Source organism: Hyla sarda, unplaced genomic scaffold, assembly GCF_029499605.1.
Source record: "Hyla sarda isolate aHylSar1 unplaced genomic scaffold, aHylSar1.hap1 scaffold_2003, whole genome shotgun sequence".
Lineage (NCBI taxonomy): Eukaryota > Metazoa > Chordata > Amphibia > Anura > Hylidae > Hyla > Hyla sarda.
In genome coordinates, this window is record NW_026608664.1 from 38893 (window position 1) to 58385 (window position 19493).

Here is a 19493-nt window from a genome sequence, read left to right on the forward strand (position 1 = left end):
TGGTATGGGTTTAGGTTCTGCTGTGTGTACTGGTGGTTGACTGCCCCCCAGCCCAGAGTGTGCATGGAAAATTGTCTGGCAGCCTCCCTGACAGCAAGCAGTGATAGTGCCCATGAAGGGGACCTTGTTGGGCCCGCCCCTTTCACGGTTATCGCTTCTCGGCCTTTTGGCTAAGATCAAGTGTAGTATCTGTTCTTATCAGTTTAATATCTGATACGTCCCCTATCTGGGGACCATATATTAAATGGATTTTTGAGAACGGGGGCCGATTTCGAAGCTTGCTTCCGTCGCCCTATGCATTGACCCGATATGGCAGTATCTTCGGGTACAGTGCACCACCCCCTTACAGGGTTAAAAAGAAAGATTCCTACTTTCATTGCTACCTGCTTGCTGGCTAGCCAGCTAGCCAGCCCTGTGGGCCTTGCTGCTGCTGCAGCCAAAAAACAAAAGGTGGTGCTGCTGCTGCTTCTGCTGCTTCTGCTTCTGCTTGTGTCTGGCCCCTGTTGGAGCGTCCAGGCACAGGACTTCTGCTGCTGCTGACTAAATGGCCTCCTTAATTGGATCATTTGAGTAGCCAGCACACCTGTGCAGGTAGGGCATGACATGATAGGCAGCTGCCTTGATAGCGGGTGGGTGCTGAATGTTCCTAATTGACAAAATAAGATTAATGCTTATGAAGAAATATAAAATCTCATCCCTTCCCCAATATCGCGCCACACCCCTACCCCTTAATTCCCTGGTTGAACATGATGGACATATGTCTTTTTTCGACCGTACTAACTATGTAACTATGTAACATAACATGGGGGGGGGGGGGGGGGTCTCCTGGCTGTTCACACAGGTGTGTCATTGCTGTACATTGACCATGCATTGCTTCTGTGGTATTGCAAAGGCAAAGACAAATGCTTCCAGCCATCCATTGCACTAATGGATTGGTCATCAGCTGGCTGTCTATGTCCCGCATCAATATAGACCAAAGTACAGAGGGTTAGGCTATGCTATTGTGCACCTACCTGATGCATCAGAAGGTGCGAGGCCCTTGCTAAATTCTGTGCACAGACTTTGAGATCTATGCTTTAGACTGTATCTAAACCTGCTCCAACATGGACTGACATTCTGGCCTACTTTCAGCCGATGCGACTTGTCTGTCGCTGAACAGTCGCTTTTTATGTATTCAGCACCTATGTATAATGTTGTAAAAATGCTCTAGAAGCTAAAGTCGCAGAAATGTCACACATATTTGGCCTGCAACTTTCTGTGCGACAAATTCAGACAGGAAAAATCAGTATAAATCCTTAGAAAATTATCCCCCAGTGTCTCCATCTGCTGGCGGTATTGAATAAGCATTGCTGCACTGATGGGGTATGCATTAGACGAAAAAAAAGAAGAAAAAGAAGAATAATACGCCCAGAAAAGAGGCGAAAAGGAGAAAAACGTAAAAAAACGTGAAAAAAAAGTAAGAGGAAGAGAAGGGAAAAAAAGGTGGAAATGGGTTTAAAAGTGATTTCGGCGGAGAAATATATATATATATATATATATATATATATATATATATATATATGCGCACACACACACATAGATATAAACGTATTCTCCGTTGAGATATTGCAGCCGCTGCTGTGTCCAGGCCCAGGAGCCTTAGCACTGTGCTGTGATGTCACTCAATACCACTGACATCACTAGGTGTAAACAACATCTCTCCTTTGCTGTGTATGTGACTATGGAGCTGTTTGGTGATGTCGTCTATTACGGCCTTCATAGAAGCAACAGGAGATTGTTGCATCCATCTTGAACCCTCAGAACTACAGTGCTATGATGTCACTCACTTCCACAGGCCTTGCAGAGTGTAAACAACAACAACCCAGCTTTGTTGTGTATGTAACCAAAGGGATTTGTGATGTCACCTAGAACCTTCACAGCAGCGACAGCTTTATGAGGAGCATCAGCACTGCTCTGCCTGAGCAGAACCATCACCGCCATAGGTTGTCAAATAACCCGGATTTAACCCACACAGGTAAGTCCAATGGGGTGCAGGCATGTCCTCTATGCTTACAGCTTCCCGTGGGTGTTGGTTTGATACCGTTTGGGGACAGCCAAGGAGGCATCTGCAGGCAACAAAGGTAGGTGTGTGCTTGTGTGTGTGTTTCCTATGCAGATCCTAAGCCCAGTGTCACATGCAAGTAGGAGGAGTAAGAAGGGTTCCTGGCAAATCCGGGTTATGGATTGCATTTAAAAAGGCCCCGTGGGAGTGCAATGGGCCCCTGTCTTGCTGCTTAGCAATAATGGTATGGGTTTAGGTTCTGCTGTGTGTACTGGTGGTTGACTGCCCCCCAGCCCAGAGTGTGCATGGAAAATTGTCTGGCAGCCTCCCTGACAGCAAGCAGTGATAGTGCCCATGAAGGGGACCTTGTTGGGCCCGCCCCTTTCACGGTTATCGCTTCTCGGCCTTTTGGCTAAGATCAAGTGTAGTATCTGTTCTTATCAGTTTAATATCTGATACGTCCCCTATCTGGGGACCATATATTAAATGGATTTTTGAGAACGGGGGCCGATTTCGAAGCTTGCTTCCGTCGCCCTATGCATTGACCCGATATGGCAGTATCTTCGGGTACAGTGCACCACCCCCTTACAGGGTTAAAAAGAAAGATTCCTACTTTCATTGCTACCTGCTTGCTGGCTAGCCAGCTAGCCAGCCCTGTGGGCCTTGCTGCTGCTGCAGCCAAAAAACAAAAGGTGGTGCTGCTGCTGCTTCTGCTGCTTCTGCTTCTGCTTGTGTCTGGCCCCTGTTGGAGCGTCCAGGCACAGGACTTCTGCTGCTGCTGACTTAATGGCCTCCTTAATTGGATCATTTGAGTAGCCAGCACACCTGTGCAGGTAGGGCATGACATGATAGGCAGCTGCCTTGATAGCGGGTGGGTGCTGAATGTTCCTAATTGACAAAATAAGATTAATGCTTATGAAGAAATATAAAATCTCATCCCTTCCCCAATATCGCGCCACACCCCTACCCCTTAATTCCCTGGTTGAACGTGATGGACATATGTCTTTTTTCGACCGTACTAACTATGTAACTATGTAACATAACATGGGGGGGGGGGTCTCCTGGCTGTTCACACAGGTGTGTCATTGCTGTACATTGACCATGCATTGCTTCTGTGGTATTGCAAAGGCAAAGACAAATGCTTCCAGCCATCCATTGCACTAATGGATTGGTCATCAGCTGGCTGTCTATGTCCCGCATCAATATAGACCAAAGTACAGAGGGTTAGGCTATGCTATTGTGCACCTACCTGATGCATCAGAAGGTGCGAGGCCCTTGCTAAATTCTGTGCACAGACTTTGAGATCTATGCTTTAGACTGTATCTAAACCTGCTCCAACATGGACTGACATTCTGGCCTACTTTCAGCCGATGCGACTTGTCTGTCGCTGAACAGTCGCTTTTTATGTATTCAGCACCTATGTATAATGTTGTAAAAATGCTCTAGAAGCTAAAGTCGCAGAAATGTCACACATATTTGGCCTGCAACTTTCTGTGCGACAAATTCAGACAGGAAAAATCAGTATAAATCCTTAGAAAATTATCCCCCAGTGTCTCCATCTGCTGGCGGTATTGAATAAGCATTGCTGCACTGATGGGGTATGCATTAGACGAAAAAAAAGAAGAAAAAGAAGAATAATACGCCCAGAAAAGAGGCGAAAAGGAGAAAAACGTAAAAAAACGTGAAAAAAAAGTAAGAGGAAGAGAAGGGAAAAAAAGGTGGAAATGGGTTTAAAAGTGATTTCGGCGGAGAAATATATATATATATATATTATATATATATATATATATATATATATATATATGCGCACACACACACATAGATATAAACGTATTCTCCGTTGAGATATTGCAGCCGCTGCTGTGTCCAGGCCCAGGAGCCTTAGCACTGTGCTGTGATGTCACTCAATACCACTGACATCACTAGGTGTAAACAACATCTCTCCTTTGCTGTGTATGTGACTATGGAGCTGTTTGGTGATGTCGTCTATTACGGCCTTCATAGAAGCAACAGGAGATTGTTGCATCCATCTAGAACCCTCAGAACTACAGTGCTATGATGTCACTCACTTCCACAGGCCTTGCAGAGTGTAAACAACAACAACCCAGCTTTGTTGTGTATGTAACCAAAGGGATTTGTGATGTCACCTAGAACCTTCACAGCAGCGACAGCTTTATGAGGAGCATCAGCACTGCTCTGCCTGAGCAGAACCATCACCGCCATAGGTTGTCAAATAACCCGGATTTAACCCACACAGGTAAGTCCAATGGGGTGCAGGCATGTCCTCTATGCTTACAGCTTCCCGTGGGTGTTGGTTTGATACCGTTTGGGGACAGCCAAGGAGGCATCTGCAGGCAACAAAGGTAGGTGTGTGCTTGTGTGTGTGTTTCCTATGCAGATCCTAAGCCCAGTGTCACATGCAAGTAGGAGGAGTAAGAAGGGTTCCTGGCAAATCCGGGTTATGGATTGCATTTAAAAAGGCCCCGTGGGAGTGCAATGGGCCCCTGTCTTGCTGCTTAGCAATAATGGTATGGGTTTAGGTTCTGCTGTGTGTACTGGTGGTTGACTGCCCCCCAGCCCAGAGTGTGCATGGAAAATTGTCTGGCAGCCTCCCTGACAGCAAGCAGTGATAGTGCCCATGAAGGGGACCTTGTTGGGCCCGCCCCTTTCACGGTTATCGCTTCTCGGCCTTTTGGCTAAGATCAAGTGTAGTATCTGTTCTTATCAGTTTAATATCTGATACGTCCCCTATCTGGGGACCATATATTAAATGGATTTTTGAGAACGGGGGCCGATTTCGAAGCTTGCTTCCGTCGCCCTATGCATTGACCCGATATGGCAGTATCTTCGGGTACAGTGCACCACCCCCTTACAGGGTTAAAAAGAAAGATTCCTACTTTCATTGCTACCTGCTTGCTGGCTAGCCAGCTAGCCAGCCCTGTGGGCCTTGCTGCTGCTGCAGCCAAAAAACAAAAGGTGGTGCTGCTGCTGCTTCTGCTGCTTCTGCTTCTGCTTGTGTCTGGCCCCTGTTGGAGCGTCCAGGCACAGGACTTCTGCTGCTGCTGACTAAATGGCCTCCTTAATTGGATCATTTGAGTAGCCAGCACACCTGTGCAGGTAGGGCATGACATGATAGGCAGCTGCCTTGATAGCGGGTGGGTGCTGAATGTTCCTAATTGACAAAATAAGATTAATGCTTATGAAGAAATATAAAATCTCATCCCTTCCCCAATATCGCGCCACACCCCTACCCCTTAATTCCCTGGTTGAACGTGATGGACATATGTCTTTTTTCGACCGTACTAACTATGTAACTATGTAACATAACATGGGGGGGGGGGTCTCCTGGCTGTTCACACAGGTGTGTCATTGCTGTACATTGACCATGCATTGCTTCTGTGGTATTGCAAAGGCAAAGACAAATGCTTCCAGCCATCCATTGCACTAATGGATTGGTCATCAGCTGGCTGTCTATGTCCCGCATCAATATAGACCAAAGTACAGAGGGGTTAGCTATGCTATTGTGCACCTACCTGATGCATCAGAAGGTGCGAGGCCCTTGCTAAATTCTGTGCACAGACTTTGAGATCTATGCTTTAGACTGTATCTAAACCTGCTCCAACATGGACTGACATTCTGGCCTACTTTCAGCCGATGCGACTTGTCTGTCGCTGAACAGTCGCTTTTTATGTATTCAGCACCTATGTATAATGTTGTAAAAATGCTCTAGAAGCTAAAGTCGCAGAAATGTCACACATATTTGGCCTGCAACTTTCTGTGCGACAAATTCAGACAGGAAAAATCAGTATAAATCCTTAGAAAATTATCCCCCAGTGTCTCCATCTGCTGGCGGTATTGAATAAGCATTGCTGCACTGATGGGGTATGCATTAGACGAAAAAAAGAAGAAAAAGAAGAATAATACGCCCAGAAAAGAGGCGAAAAGGAGAAAAACGTAAAAAAACGTGAAAAAAAAGTAAGAGGAAGAGAAGGGAAAAAAAGGTGGAAATGGGTTTAAAAGTGATTTCGGCGGAGAAATATATATATATATATATATATATATATATATATATATATATATGCGCACACACACACATAGATATAAACGTATTCTCCGTTGAGATATTGCAGCCGCTGCTGTGTCCAGGCCCAGGAGCCTTAGCACTGTGCTGTGATGTCACTCAATACCACTGACATCACTAGGTGTAAACAACATCTCTCCTTTGCTGTGTATGTGACTATGGAGCTGTTTGGTGATGTCGTCTATTACGGCCTTCATAGAAGCAACAGGAGATTGTTGCATCCATCTTGAACCCTCAGAACTACAGTGCTATGATGTCACTCACTTCCACAGGCCTTGCAGAGTGTAAACAACAACAACCCAGCTTTGTTGTGTATGTAACCAAAGGGATTTGTGATGTCACCTAGAACCTTCACAGCAGCGACAGCTTTATGAGGAGCATCAGCACTGCTCTGCCTGAGCAGAACCATCACCGCCATAGGTTGTCAAATAACCCGGATTTAACCCACACAGGTAAGTCCAATGGGGTGCAGGCATGTCCTCTATGCTTACAGCTTCCCGTGGGTGTTGGTTTGATACCGTTTGGGGACAGCCAAGGAGGCATCTGCAGGCAACAAAGGTAGGTGTGTGCTTGTGTGTGTGTTTCCTATGCAGATCCTAAGCCCAGTGTCACATGCAAGTAGGAGGAGTAAGAAGGGTTCCTGGCAAATCCGGGTTATGGATTGCATTTAAAAAGGCCCCGTGGGAGTGCAATGGGCCCCTGTCTTGCTGCTTAGCAATAATGGTATGGGTTTAGGTTCTGCTGTGTGTACTGGTGGTTGACTGCCCCCCAGCCCAGAGTGTGCATGGAAAATTGTCTGGCAGCCTCCCTGACAGCAAGCAGTGATAGTGCCCATGAAGGGGACCTTGTTGGGCCCGCCCCTTTCACGGTTATCGCTTCTCGGCCTTTTGGCTAAGATCAAGTGTAGTATCTGTTCTTATCAGTTTAATATCTGATACGTCCCCTATCTGGGGACCATATATTAAATGGATTTTTGAGAACGGGGGCCGATTTCGAAGCTTGCTTCCGTCGCCCTATGCATTGACCCGATATGGCAGTATCTTCGGGTACAGTGCACCACCCCCTTACAGGGTTAAAAAGAAAGATTCCTACTTTCATTGCTACCTGCTTGCTGGCTAGCCAGCTAGCCAGCCCTGTGGGCCTTGCTGCTGCTGCAGCCAAAAAACAAAAGGTGGTGCTGCTGCTGCTTCTGCTGCTTCTGCTTCTGCTTGTGTCTGGCCCCTGTTGGAGCGTCCAGGCACAGGACTTCTGCTGCTGCTGACTAAATGGCCTCCTTAATTGGATCATTTGAGTAGCCAGCACACCTGTGCAGGTAGGGCATGACATGATAGGCAGCTGCCTTGATAGCGGGTGGGTGCTGAATGTTCCTAATTGACAAAATAAGATTAATGCTTATGAAGAAATATAAAATCTCATCCCTTCCCCAATATCGCGCCACACCCCTACCCCTTAATTCCCTGGTTGAACGTGATGGACATATGTCTTTTTTCGACCGTACTAACTATGTAACTATGTAACATAACATGGGGGGGGGGGGGGGGGGGGGGTCTCCTGGCTGTTCACACAGGTGTGTCATTGCTGTACATTGACCATGCATTGCTTCTGTGGTATTGCAAAGGCAAAGACAAATGCTTCCAGCCATCCATTGCACTAATGGATTGGTCATCAGCTGGCTGTCTATGTCCCGCATCAATATAGACCAAAGTACAGAGGGTTAGGCTATGCTATTGTGCACCTACCTGATGCATCAGAAGGTGCGAGGCCCTTGCTAAATTCTGTGCACAGACTTTGAGATCTATGCTTTAGACTGTATCTAAACCTGCTCCAACATGGACTGACATTCTGGCCTACTTTCAGCCGATGCGACTTGTCTGTCGCTGAACAGTCGCTTTTTATGTATTCAGCACCTATGTATAATGTTGTAAAAATGCTCTAGAAGCTAAAGTCGCAGAAATGTCACACATATTTGGCCTGCAACTTTCTGTGCGACAAATTCAGACAGGAAAAATCAGTATAAATCCTTAGAAAATTATCCCCCAGTGTCTCCATCTGCTGGCGGTATTGAATAAGCATTGCTGCACTGATGGGGTATGCATTAGACGAAAAAAAAGAAGAAAAAGAAGAATAATACGCCCAGAAAAGAGGCGAAAAGGAGAAAAACGTAAAAAAACGTGAAAAAAAAGTAAGAGGAAGAGAAGGGAAAAAAAGGTGGAAATGGGTTTAAAAGTGATTTCGGCGGAGAAATATATATATATATATATATATATATATATATATATATATATATATATATATATATATGCGCACACACACACATAGATATAAACGTATTCTCCGTTGAGATATTGCAGCCGCTGCTGTGTCCAGGCCCAGGAGCCTTAGCACTGTGCTGTGATGTCACTCAATACCACTGATATCACTAGGTGTAAACAACATCTCTCCTTTGCTGTGTATGTGACTATGGAGCTGTTTGGTGATGTCGTCTATTACGGCCTTCATAGAAGCAACAGGAGATTGTTGCATCCATCTTGAACCCTCAGAACTACAGTGCTATGATGTCACTCACTTCCACAGGCCTTGCAGAGTGTAAACAACAACAACCCAGCTTTGTTGTGTATGTAACCAAAGGGATTTGTGATGTCACCTAGAACCTTCACAGCAGCGACAGCTTTATGAGGAGCATCAGCACTGCTCTGCCTGAGCAGAACCATCACCGCCATAGGTTGTCAAATAACCCGGATTTAACCCACACAGGTAAGTCCAATGGGGTGCAGGCATGTCCTCTATGCTTACAGCTTCCCGTGGGTGTTGGTTTGATACCGTTTGGGGACAGCCAAGGAGGCATCTGCAGGCAACAAAGGTAGGTGTGTGCTTGTGTGTGTGTTTCCTATGCAGATCCTAAGCCCAGTGTCACATGCAAGTAGGAGGAGTAAGAAGGGTTCCTGGCAAATCCGGGTTATGGATTGCATTTAAAAAGGCCCCGTGGGAGTGCAATGGGCCCCTGTCTTGCTGCTTAGCAATAATGGTATGGGTTTAGGTTCTGCTGTGTGTACTGGTGGTTGACTGCCCCCCAGCCCAGAGTGTGCATGGAAAATTGTCTGGCAGCCTCCCTGACAGCAAGCAGTGATAGTGCCCATGAAGGGGACCTTGTTGGGCCCGCCCCTTTCACGGTTATCGCTTCTCGGCCTTTTGGCTAAGATCAAGTGTAGTATCTGTTCTTATCAGTTTAATATCTGATACGTCCCCTATCTGGGGACCATATATTAAATGGATTTTTGAGAACGGGGGCCGATTTCGAAGCTTGCTTCCGTCGCCCTATGCATTGACCCGATATGGCAGTATCTTCGGGTACAGTGCACCACCCCCTTACAGGGTTAAAAAGAAAGATTCCTACTTTCATTGCTACCTGCTTGCTGGCTAGCCAGCTAGCCAGCCCTGTGGGCCTTGCTGCTGCTGCAGCCAAAAAACAAAAGGTGGTGCTGCTGCTGCTTCTGCTGCTTCTGCTTCTGCTTGTGTCTGGCCCCTGTTGGAGCGTCCAGGCACAGGACTTCTGCTGCTGCTGACTAAATGGCCTCCTTAATTGGATCATTTGAGTAGCCAGCACACCTGTGCAGGTAGGGCATGACATGATAGGCAGCTGCCTTGATAGCGGGTGGGTGCTGAATGTTCCTAATTGACAAAATAAGATTAATGCTTATGAAGAAATATAAAATCTCATCCCTTCCCCAATATCGCGCCACACCCCTACCCCTTAATTCCCTGGTTGAACGTGATGGACATATGTCTTTTTTCGACCGTACTAACTATGTAACTATGTAACATAACATGGGGGGGGGGGGGGGGGGGGGGTCTCCTGGCTGTTCACACAGGTGTGTCATTGCTGTACATTGACCATGCATTGCTTCTGTGGTATTGAAAAGGCAAAGACAAATGCTTCCAGCCATCCATTGCACTAATGGATTGGTCATCAGCTGGCTGTCTATGTCCCGCATCAATATAGACCAAAGTACAGAGGGTTAGGCTATGCTATTGTGCACCTACCTGATGCATCAGAAGGTGCGAGGCCCTTGCTAAATTCTGTGCACAGACTTTGAGATCTATGCTTTAGACTGTATCTAAACCTGCTCCAACATGGACTGACATTCTGGCCTACTTTCAGCCGATGCGACTTGTCTGTCGCTGAACAGTCGCTTTTTATGTATTCAGCACCTATGTATAATGTTGTAAAAATGCTCTAGAAGCTAAAGTCGCAGAAATGTCACACATATTTGGCCTGCAACTTTCTGTGCGACAAATTCAGACAGGAAAAATCAGTATAAATCCTTAGAAAATTATCCCCCAGTGTCTCCATCTGCTGGCGGTATTGAATAAGCATTGCTGCACTGATGGGGTATGCATTAGACGAAAAAAAAGAAGAAAAAGAAGAATAATACGCCCAGAAAAGAGGCGAAAAGGAGAAAAACGTAAAAAAACGTGAAAAAAAAGTAAGAGGAAGAGAAGGGAAAAAAAGGTGGAAATGGGTTTAAAAGTGATTTCGGCGGAGAAATATATATATATATATATATATATATATATATATATATATATATGCGCACACACACACATAGATATAAACGTATTCTCCGTTGAGATATTGCAGCCGCTGCTGTGTCCAGGCCCAGGAGCCTTAGCACTGTGCTGTGATGTCACTCAATACCACTGACATCACTAGGTGTAAACAACATCTCTCCTTTGCTGTGTATGTGACTATGGAGCTGTTTGGTGATGTCGTCTATTACGGCCTTCATAGAAGCAACAGGAGATTGTTGCATCCATCTTGAACCCTCAGAACTACAGTGCTATGATGTCACTCACTTCCACAGGCCTTGCAGAGTGTAAACAACAACAACCCAGCTTTGTTGTGTATGTAACCAAAGGGATTTGTGATGTCACCTAGAACCTTCACAGCAGCGACAGCTTTATGAGGAGCATCAGCACTGCTCTGCCTGAGCAGAACCATCACCGCCATAGGTTGTCAAATAACCCGGATTTAACCCACACAGGTAAGTCCAATGGGGTGCAGGCATGTCCTCTATGCTTACAGCTTCCCGTGGGTGTTGGTTTGATACCGTTTGGGGACAGCCAAGGAGGCATCTGCAGGCAACAAAGGTAGGTGTGTGCTTGTGTGTGTGTTTCCTATGCAGATCCTAAGCCCAGTGTCACATGCAAGTAGGAGGAGTAAGAAGGGTTCCTGGCAAATCCGGGTTATGGATTGCATTTAGAAAGGCCCCGTGGGAGTGCAATGGGCCCCTGTCTTGCTGCTTAGCAATAATGGTATGGGTTTAGGTTCTGCTGTGTGTACTGGTGGTTGACTGCCCCCCAGCCCAGAGTGTGCATGGAAAATTGTCTGGCAGCCTCCCTGACAGCAAGCAGTGATAGTGCCCATGAAGGGGACCTTGTTGGGCCCGCCCCTTTCACGGTTATCGCTTCTCGGCCTTTTGGCTAAGATCAAGTGTAGTATCTGTTCTTATCAGTTTAATATCTGATACGTCCCCTATCTGGGGACCATATATTAAATGGATTTTTGAGAACGGGGGCCGATTTCGAAGCTTGCTTCCGTCGCCCTATGCATTGACCCGATATGGCAGTATCTTCGGGTACAGTGCACCACCCCCTTACAGGGTTAAAAAGAAAGATTCCTACTTTCATTGCTACCTGCTTGCTGGCTAGCCAGCTAGCCAGCCCTGTGGGCCTTGCTGCTGCTGCAGCCAAAAAACAAAAGGTGGTGCTGCTGCTGCTTCTGCTGCTTCTGCTTCTGCTTGTGTCTGGCCCCTGTTGGAGCGTCCAGGCACAGGACTTCTGCTGCTGCTGACTAAATGGCCTCCTTAATTGGATCATTTGAGTAGCCAGCACACCTGTGCAGGTAGGGCATGACATGATAGGCAGCTGCCTTGATAGCGGGTGGGTGCTGAATGTTCCTAATTGACAAAATAAGATTAATGCTTATGAAGAAATATAAAATCTCATCCCTTCCCCAATATCGCGCCACACCCCTACCCCTTAATTCCCTGGTTGAACGTGATGGACATATGTCTTTTTTCGACCGTACTAACTATGTAACTATGTAACATAACATGGGGGGGGGGGGGGGGGGGGTCTCCTGGCTGTTCACACAGGTGTGTCATTGCTGTACATTGACCATGCATTGCTTCTGTGGTATTGCAAAGGCAAAGACAAATGCTTCCAGCCATCCATTGCACTAATGGATTGGTCATCAGCTGGCTGTCTATGTCCCGCATCAATATAGACCAAAGTACAGAGGGTTAGGCTATGCTATTGTGCACCTACCTGATGCATCAGAAGGTGCGAGGCCCTTGCTAAATTCTGTGCACAGACTTTGAGATCTATACTTTAGACTGTATCTAAACCTGCTCCAACATGGACTGACATTCTGGCCTACTTTCAGCCGATGCGACTTGTCTGTCGCTGAACAGTCGCTTTTTATGTATTCAGCACCTATGTATAATGTTGTAAAAATGCTCTAGAAGCTAAAGTCGCAGAAATGTCACACATATTTGGCCTGCAACTTTCTGTGCGACAAATTCAGACAGGAAAAATCAGTATAAATCCTTAGAAAATTATCCCCCAGTGTCTCCATCTGCTGGCGGTATTGAATAAGCATTGCTGCACTGATGGGGTATGCATTAGACGAAAAAAAAGAAGAAAAAGAAGAATAATACGCCCAGAAAAGAGGCGAAAAGGAGAAAAACGTAAAAAAACGTGAAAAAAAAGTAAGAGGAAGAGAAGGGAAAAAAAGGTGGAAATGGGTTTAAAAGTGATTTCGGCGGAGAAATATATATATATATATATATATATATATATATATATATGCGCACACACACACATAGATATAAACGTATTCTCCGTTGAGATATTGCAGCCGCTGCTGTGTCCAGGCCCAGGAGCCTTAGCACTGTGCTGTGATGTCACTCAATACCACTGACATCACTAGGTGTAAACAACATCTCTCCTTTGCTGTGTATGTGACTATGGAGCTGTTTGGTGATGTCGTCTATTACGGCCTTCATAGAAGCAACAGGAGATTGTTGCATCCATCTTGAACCCTCAGAACTACAGTGCTATGATGTCACTCACTTCCACAGGCCTTGCAGAGTGTAAACAACAACAACCCAGCTTTGTTGTGTATGTAACCAAAGGGATTTGTGATGTCACCTAGAACCTTCACAGCAGCGACAGCTTTATGAGGAGCATCAGCACTGCTCTGCCTGAGCAGAACCATCACCGCCATAGGTTGTCAAATAACCCGGATTTAACCCACACAGGTAAGTCCAATGGGGTGCAGGCATGTCCTCTATGCTTACAGCTTCCCGTGGGTGTTGGTTTGATACCGTTTGGGGACAGCCAAGGAGGCATCTGCAGGCAACAAAGGTAGGTGTGTGCTTGTGTGTGTGTTTCCTATGCAGATCCTAAGCCCAGTGTCACATGCAAGTAGGAGGAGTAAGAAGGGTTCCTGGCAAATCCGGGTTATGGATTGCATTTAAAAAGGCCCCGTGGGAGTGCAATGGGCCCCTGTCTTGCTGCTTAGCAATAATGGTATGGGTTTAGGTTCTGCTGTGTGTACTGGTGGTTGACTGCCCCCCAGCCCAGAGTGTGCATGGAAAATTGTCTGGCAGCCTCCCTGACAGCAAGCAGTGATAGTGCCCATGAAGGGGACCTTGTTGGGCCCGCCCCTTTCACGGTTATCGCTTCTCGGCCTTTTGGCTAAGATCAAGTGTAGTATCTGTTCTTATCAGTTTAATATCTGATACGTCCCCTATCTGGGGACCATATATTAAATGGATTTTTGAGAACGGGGGCCGATTTCGAAGCTTGCTTCCGTCGCCCTATGCATTGACCCGATATGGCAGTATCTTCGGGTACAGTGCACCACCCCCTTACAGGGTTAAAAAGAAAGATTCCTACTTTCATTGCTACCTGCTTGCTGGCTAGCCAGCTAGCCAGCCCTGTGGGCCTTGCTGCTGCTGCAGCCAAAAAACAAAAGGTGGTGCTGCTGCTGCTTCTGCTGCTTCTGCTTCTGCTTGTGTCTGGCCCCTGTTGGAGCGTCCAGGCACAGGACTTCTGCTGCTGCTGACTAAATGGCCTCCTTAATTGGATCATTTGAGTAGCCAGCACACCTGTGCAGGTAGGGCATGACATGATAGGCAGCTGCCTTGATAGCGGGTGGGTGCTGAATGTTCCTAATTGACAAAATAAGATTAATGCTTATGAAGAAATATAAAATCTCATCCCTTCCCCAATATCGCGCCACACCCCTACCCCTTAATTCCCTGGTTGAACGTGATGGACATATGTCTTTTTTCGACCGTACTAACTATGTAACTATGTAACATAACATGTGGGGGGGTCTCCTGGCTGTTCACACAGGTGTGTCATTGCTGTACATTGACCATGCATTGCTTCTGTGGTATTGCAAAGGCAAAGACAAATGCTTCCAGCCATCCATTGCACTAATGGATTGGTCATCAGCTGGCTGTCTATGTCCCGCATCAATATAGACCAAAGTACAGAGGGTTAGGCTATGCTATTGTGCACCTACCTGATGCATCAGAAGGTGCGAGGCCCTTGCTAAATTCTGTGCACAGACTTTGAGATCTATGCTTTAGACTGTATCTAAACCTGCTCCAACATGGACTGACATTCTGGCCTACTTTCAGCCGATGCGACTTGTCTGTCGCTGAACAGTCGCTTTTTATGTATTCAGCACCTATGTATAATGTTGTAAAAATGCTCTAGAAGCTAAAGTCGCAGAAATGTCACACATATTTGGCCTGCAACTTTCTGTGCGACAAATTCAGACAGGAAAAATCAGTATAAATCCTTAGAAAATTATCCCCCAGTGTCTCCATCTGCTGGCGGTATTGAATAAGCATTGCTGCACTGATGGGGTATGCATTAGACGAAAAAAAAGAAGAAAAAGAAGAATAATACGCCCAGAAAAGAGGCGAAAAGGAGAAAAACGTAAAAAAACGTGAAAAAAAAGTAAGAGGAAGAGAAGGGAAAAAAAGGTGGAAATGGGTTTAAAAGTGATTTCGGCGGAGAAATATATATATATATATATATATATATATATATATATATATATATGCGCACACACACACATAGATATAAACGTATTCTCCGTTGAGATATTGCAGCCGCTGCTGTGTCCAGGCCCAGGAGCCTTAGCACTGTGCTGTGATGTCACTCAATACCACTGACATCACTAGGTGTAAACAACATCTCTCCTTTGCTGTGTATGTGACTATGGAGCTGTTTGGTGATGTCGTCTATTACGGCCTTCATAGAAGCAACAGGAGATTGTTGCATCCATCTTGAACCCTCAGAACTACAGTGCTATGATGTCACTCACTTCCACAGGCCTTGCAGAGTGTAAACAACAACAACCCAGCTTTGTTGTGTATGTAACCAAAGGGATTTGTGATGTCACCTAGAACCTTCACAGCAGCGACAGCTTTATGAGGAGCATCAGCACTGCTCTGCCTGAGCAGAACCATCACCGCCATAGGTTGTCAAATAACCCGGATTTAACCCACACAGGTAAGTCCAATGGGGTGCAGGCATGTCCTCTATGCTTACAGCTTCCCGTGGGTGTTGGTTTGATACCGTTTGGGGACAGCCAAGGAGGCATCTGCAGGCAACAAAGGTAGGTGTGTGCTTGTGTGTGTGTTTCCTATGCAGATCCTAAGCCCAGTGTCACATGCAAGTAGGAGGAGTAAGAAGGGTTCCTGGCAAATCCGGGTTATGGATTGCATTTAAAAAGGCCCCGTGGGAGTGCAATGGGCCCCTGTCTTGCTGCTTAGCAATAATGGTATGGGTTTAGGTTCTGCTGTGTGTACTGGTGGTTGACTGCCCCCCAGCCCAGAGTGTGCATGGAAAATTGTCTGGCAGCCTCCCTGACAGCAAGCAGTGATAGTGCCCATGAAGGGGACCTTGTTGGGCCCGCCCCTTTCACGGTTATCGCTTCTCGGCCTTTTGGCTAAGATCAAGTGTAGTATCTGTTCTTATCAGTTTAATATCTGATACGTCCCCTATCTGGGGACCATATATTAAATGGATTTTTGAGAACGGGGGCCGATTTCGAAGCTTGCTTCCGTCGCCCTATGCATTGACCCGATATGGCAGTATCTTCGGGTACAGTGCACCACCCCCTTACAGGGTTAAAAAGCAAGATTCCTACTTTCATTGCTACCTGCTTGCTGGCTAGCCAGCTAGCCAGCCCTGTGGGCCTTGCTGCTGCTGCAGCCAAAAAACAAAAGGTGGTGCTGCTGCTGCTTCTGCTGCTTCTGCTTCTGCTTGTGTCTGGCCCCTGTTGGAGCGTCCAGGCACAGGACTTCTGCTGCTGCTGACTAAATGGCCTCCTTAATTGGATCATTTGAGTAGCCAGCACACCTGTGCAGGTAGGGCATGACATGATAGGCAGCTGCCTTGATAGCGGGTGGGTGCTGAATGTTCCTAATTGACAAAATAAGATTAATGCTTATGAAGAAATATAAAATCTCATCCCTTCCCCAATATCGCGCCACACCCCTACCCCTTAATTCCCTGGTTGAACGTGATGGACATATGTCTTTTTTCGACCGTACTAACTATGTAACTATGTAACATAACATGGGGGGGGGTCTCCTGGCTGTTCACACAGGTGTGTCATTGCTGTACATTGACCATGCATTGCTTCTGTGGTATTGCAAAGGCAAAGACAAATGCTTCCAGCCATCCATTGCACTAATGGATTGGTCATCAGCTGGCTGTCTATGTCCCGCATCAATATAGACCAAAGTACAGAGGGTTAGGCTATGCTATTGTGCACCTACCTGATGCATCAGAAGGTGCGAGGCCCTTGCTAAATTCTGTGCACAGACTTTGAGATCTATGCTTTAGACTGTATCTAAACCTGCTCCAACATGGACTGACATTCTGGCCTACTTTCAGCCGATGCGACTTGTCTGTCGCTGAACAGTCGCTTTTTATGTATTCAGCACCTATGTATAATGTTGTAAAAATGCTCTAGAAGCTAAAGTCGCAGAAATGTCACACATATTTGGCCTGCAACTTTCTGTGCGACAAATTCAGACAGGAAAAATCAGTATAAATCCTTAGAAAATTATCCCCCAGTGTCTCCATCTGCTGGCGGTATTGAATAAGCATTGCTGCACTGATGGGGTATGCATTAGACGAAAAAAAAGAAGAAAAAGAAGAATAATACGCCCAGAAAAGAGGCGAAAAGGAGAAAAACGTAAAAAAACGTGAAAAAAAAGTAAGAGGAAGAGAAGGGAAAAAAAGGTGGAAATGGGTTTAAAAGTGATTTCGGCGGAGAAATATATATATATATATATATATATATATATATATATATATATATGCGCACACACACACATAGATATAAACGTATTCTCCGTTGAGATATTGCAGCCGCTGCTGTGTCCAGGCCCAGGAGCCTTAGCACTGTGCTGTGATGTCACTCAATACCACTGACATCACTAGGTGTAAACAACATCTCTCCTTTGCTGTGTATGTGACTATGGAGCTGTTTGGTGATGTCGTCTATTACGGCCTTCATAGAAGCAACAGGAGATTGTTGCATCCATCTTGAACCCTCAGAACTACAGTGCTATGATGTCACTCACTTCCACAGGCCTTGCAGAGTGTAAACAACAACAACCCAGCTTTGTTGTGTATGTAACCATAGGGATTTGTGATGTCACCTAGAACCTTCACAGCAGCGACAGCTTTATGAGGAGCATCAGCACTGCTCTGCCTGAGCAGAACCATCACCGCCATAGGTTGTCAAATAACCCGGATTTAACCCACACAGGTAAGTCCAATGGGGTGCAGGCATGTCCTCTATGCTTACAGCTTCCCGTGGGTGTTGGTTTGATACCGTTTGGGGACAGCCAAGGAGGCATCTGCAGGCAACAAAGGTAGGTGTGTGCTTGTGTGTGTGTTTCCTATGCAGATCCTAAGCCCAGTGTCACATGCAAGTAGGAGGAGTAAGAAGGGTTCCTGGCAAATCCGGGTTATGGATTGCATTTAAAAAGGCCCCGTGGGAGTGCAATGGGCCCCTGTCTTGCTGCTTAGCAATAATGGTATGGGTTTAGGTTCTGCTGTGTGTACTGGTGGTTGACTGCCCCCCAGCCCAGAGTGTGCATGGAAAATTGTCTGGCAGCCTCCCTGACAGCAAGCAGTGATAGTGCCCATGAAGGGGACCTTGTTGGGCCCGCCCCTTTCACGGTTATCGCTTCTCGGCCTTTTGGCTAAGATCAAGTGTAGTATCTGTTCTTATCAGTTTAATATCTGATACGTCCCCTATCTGGGGACCATATATTAAATGGATTTTTGAGAACGGGGGCCGATTTCGAAGCTTGCTTCCGTCGCCCTATGCATTGACCCGATATGGCAGTATCTTCGGGTACAGTGCACCACCCCCTTACAGGGTTAAAAAGAAAGATTCCTACTTTCATTGCTACCTGCTTGCTGGCTAGCCAGCTAGCCAGCCCTGTGGGCCTTGCTGCTGCTGCAGCCAAAAAACAAAAGGTGGTGCTGCTGCTGCTTCTGCTGCTTCTGCTTCTGCTTGTGTCTGGCCCCTGTTGGAGCGTCCAGGCACAGGACTTCTGCTGCTGCTGACTAAATGGCCTCCTTAATTGGATCATTTGAGTAGCCAGCACACCTGTGCAGGTAGGGCATGACATGATAGGCAGCTGCCTTGATAGCGGGTGGGTGCTGAATGTTCCTAATTGACAAAATAAGATTAATGCTTATGAAGAAATATAAAATCTCATCCCTTCCCCAATATCGCGCCACACCCCTACCCCTTAATTCCCTGGTTGAACGTGATGGACATATGTCTTTTTTCGACCGTACTAACTATGTAACTATGTAACATAACATGGGGGGGGGGGGGGTCTCCTGGCTGTTCACACAGGTGTGTCATTGCTGTACATTGACCATGCATTGCTTCTGTGGTATTGCAAAGGCAAAGACAAATGCTTCCAGCCATCCATTGCACTAATGGATTGGTCATCAGCTGGCTGTCTATGTCCCGCATCAATATAGACCAAAGTACAGAGGGTTAGGCTATGCTATTGTGCACCTACCTGATGCATCAGAAGGTGCGAGGCCCTTGCTAAATTCTGTGCACAGACTTTGAGATCTATGCTTTAGACTGTATCTAAACCTGCTCCAACATGGACTGACATTCTGGCCTACTTTCAGCCGATGCGACTTGTCTGTCGCTGAACAGTCGCTTTTTATGTATTCAGCACCTATGTATAATGTTGTAAAAATGCTCTAGAAGCTAAAGTCGCAGAAATGTCA

General features: G+C 46.3%; 9 non-coding genes across 9 annotated transcripts; all 9 read left to right on the forward strand.

The window, feature by feature from the left end:
- The first annotated feature begins 150 nt into the window (after nt 1–150).
- LOC130317632 (U2 spliceosomal RNA) lies at nt 151–341 on the forward strand. Its single transcript, XR_008864718.1, has one exon. It is a non-coding gene; the product is annotated as a U2 spliceosomal RNA (small nuclear RNA).
- Nucleotides 342–2433: 2092 nt separating this feature from the next.
- Nucleotides 2434–2624, forward strand: LOC130317634 (U2 spliceosomal RNA). Its single transcript, XR_008864719.1, has one exon. It is a non-coding gene; the product is annotated as a U2 spliceosomal RNA (small nuclear RNA).
- Nucleotides 2625–4717: 2093 nt separating this feature from the next.
- On the forward strand, nt 4718–4908 carry LOC130317635 (U2 spliceosomal RNA). Its single transcript, XR_008864720.1, has one exon. It is a non-coding gene; the product is annotated as a U2 spliceosomal RNA (small nuclear RNA).
- Nucleotides 4909–6993: 2085 nt separating this feature from the next.
- Nucleotides 6994–7184, forward strand: LOC130317636 (U2 spliceosomal RNA). Its single transcript, XR_008864721.1, has one exon. It is a non-coding gene; the product is annotated as a U2 spliceosomal RNA (small nuclear RNA).
- Nucleotides 7185–9295: 2111 nt separating this feature from the next.
- LOC130317637 (U2 spliceosomal RNA) lies at nt 9296–9486 on the forward strand. The gene has a single exon (XR_008864722.1). It is a non-coding gene; the product is annotated as a U2 spliceosomal RNA (small nuclear RNA).
- Nucleotides 9487–11583: 2097 nt separating this feature from the next.
- On the forward strand, nt 11584–11774 carry LOC130317638 (U2 spliceosomal RNA). The gene has a single exon (XR_008864723.1). It is a non-coding gene; the product is annotated as a U2 spliceosomal RNA (small nuclear RNA).
- Nucleotides 11775–13863: 2089 nt separating this feature from the next.
- LOC130317640 (U2 spliceosomal RNA) lies at nt 13864–14054 on the forward strand. Its single transcript, XR_008864725.1, has one exon. It is a non-coding gene; the product is annotated as a U2 spliceosomal RNA (small nuclear RNA).
- Nucleotides 14055–16138: 2084 nt separating this feature from the next.
- Nucleotides 16139–16329, forward strand: LOC130317641 (U2 spliceosomal RNA). The gene has a single exon (XR_008864726.1). It is a non-coding gene; the product is annotated as a U2 spliceosomal RNA (small nuclear RNA).
- Nucleotides 16330–18413: 2084 nt separating this feature from the next.
- Nucleotides 18414–18604, forward strand: LOC130317642 (U2 spliceosomal RNA). Its single transcript, XR_008864727.1, has one exon. It is a non-coding gene; the product is annotated as a U2 spliceosomal RNA (small nuclear RNA).
- Nucleotides 18605–19493: the final 889 nt, after the last annotated feature.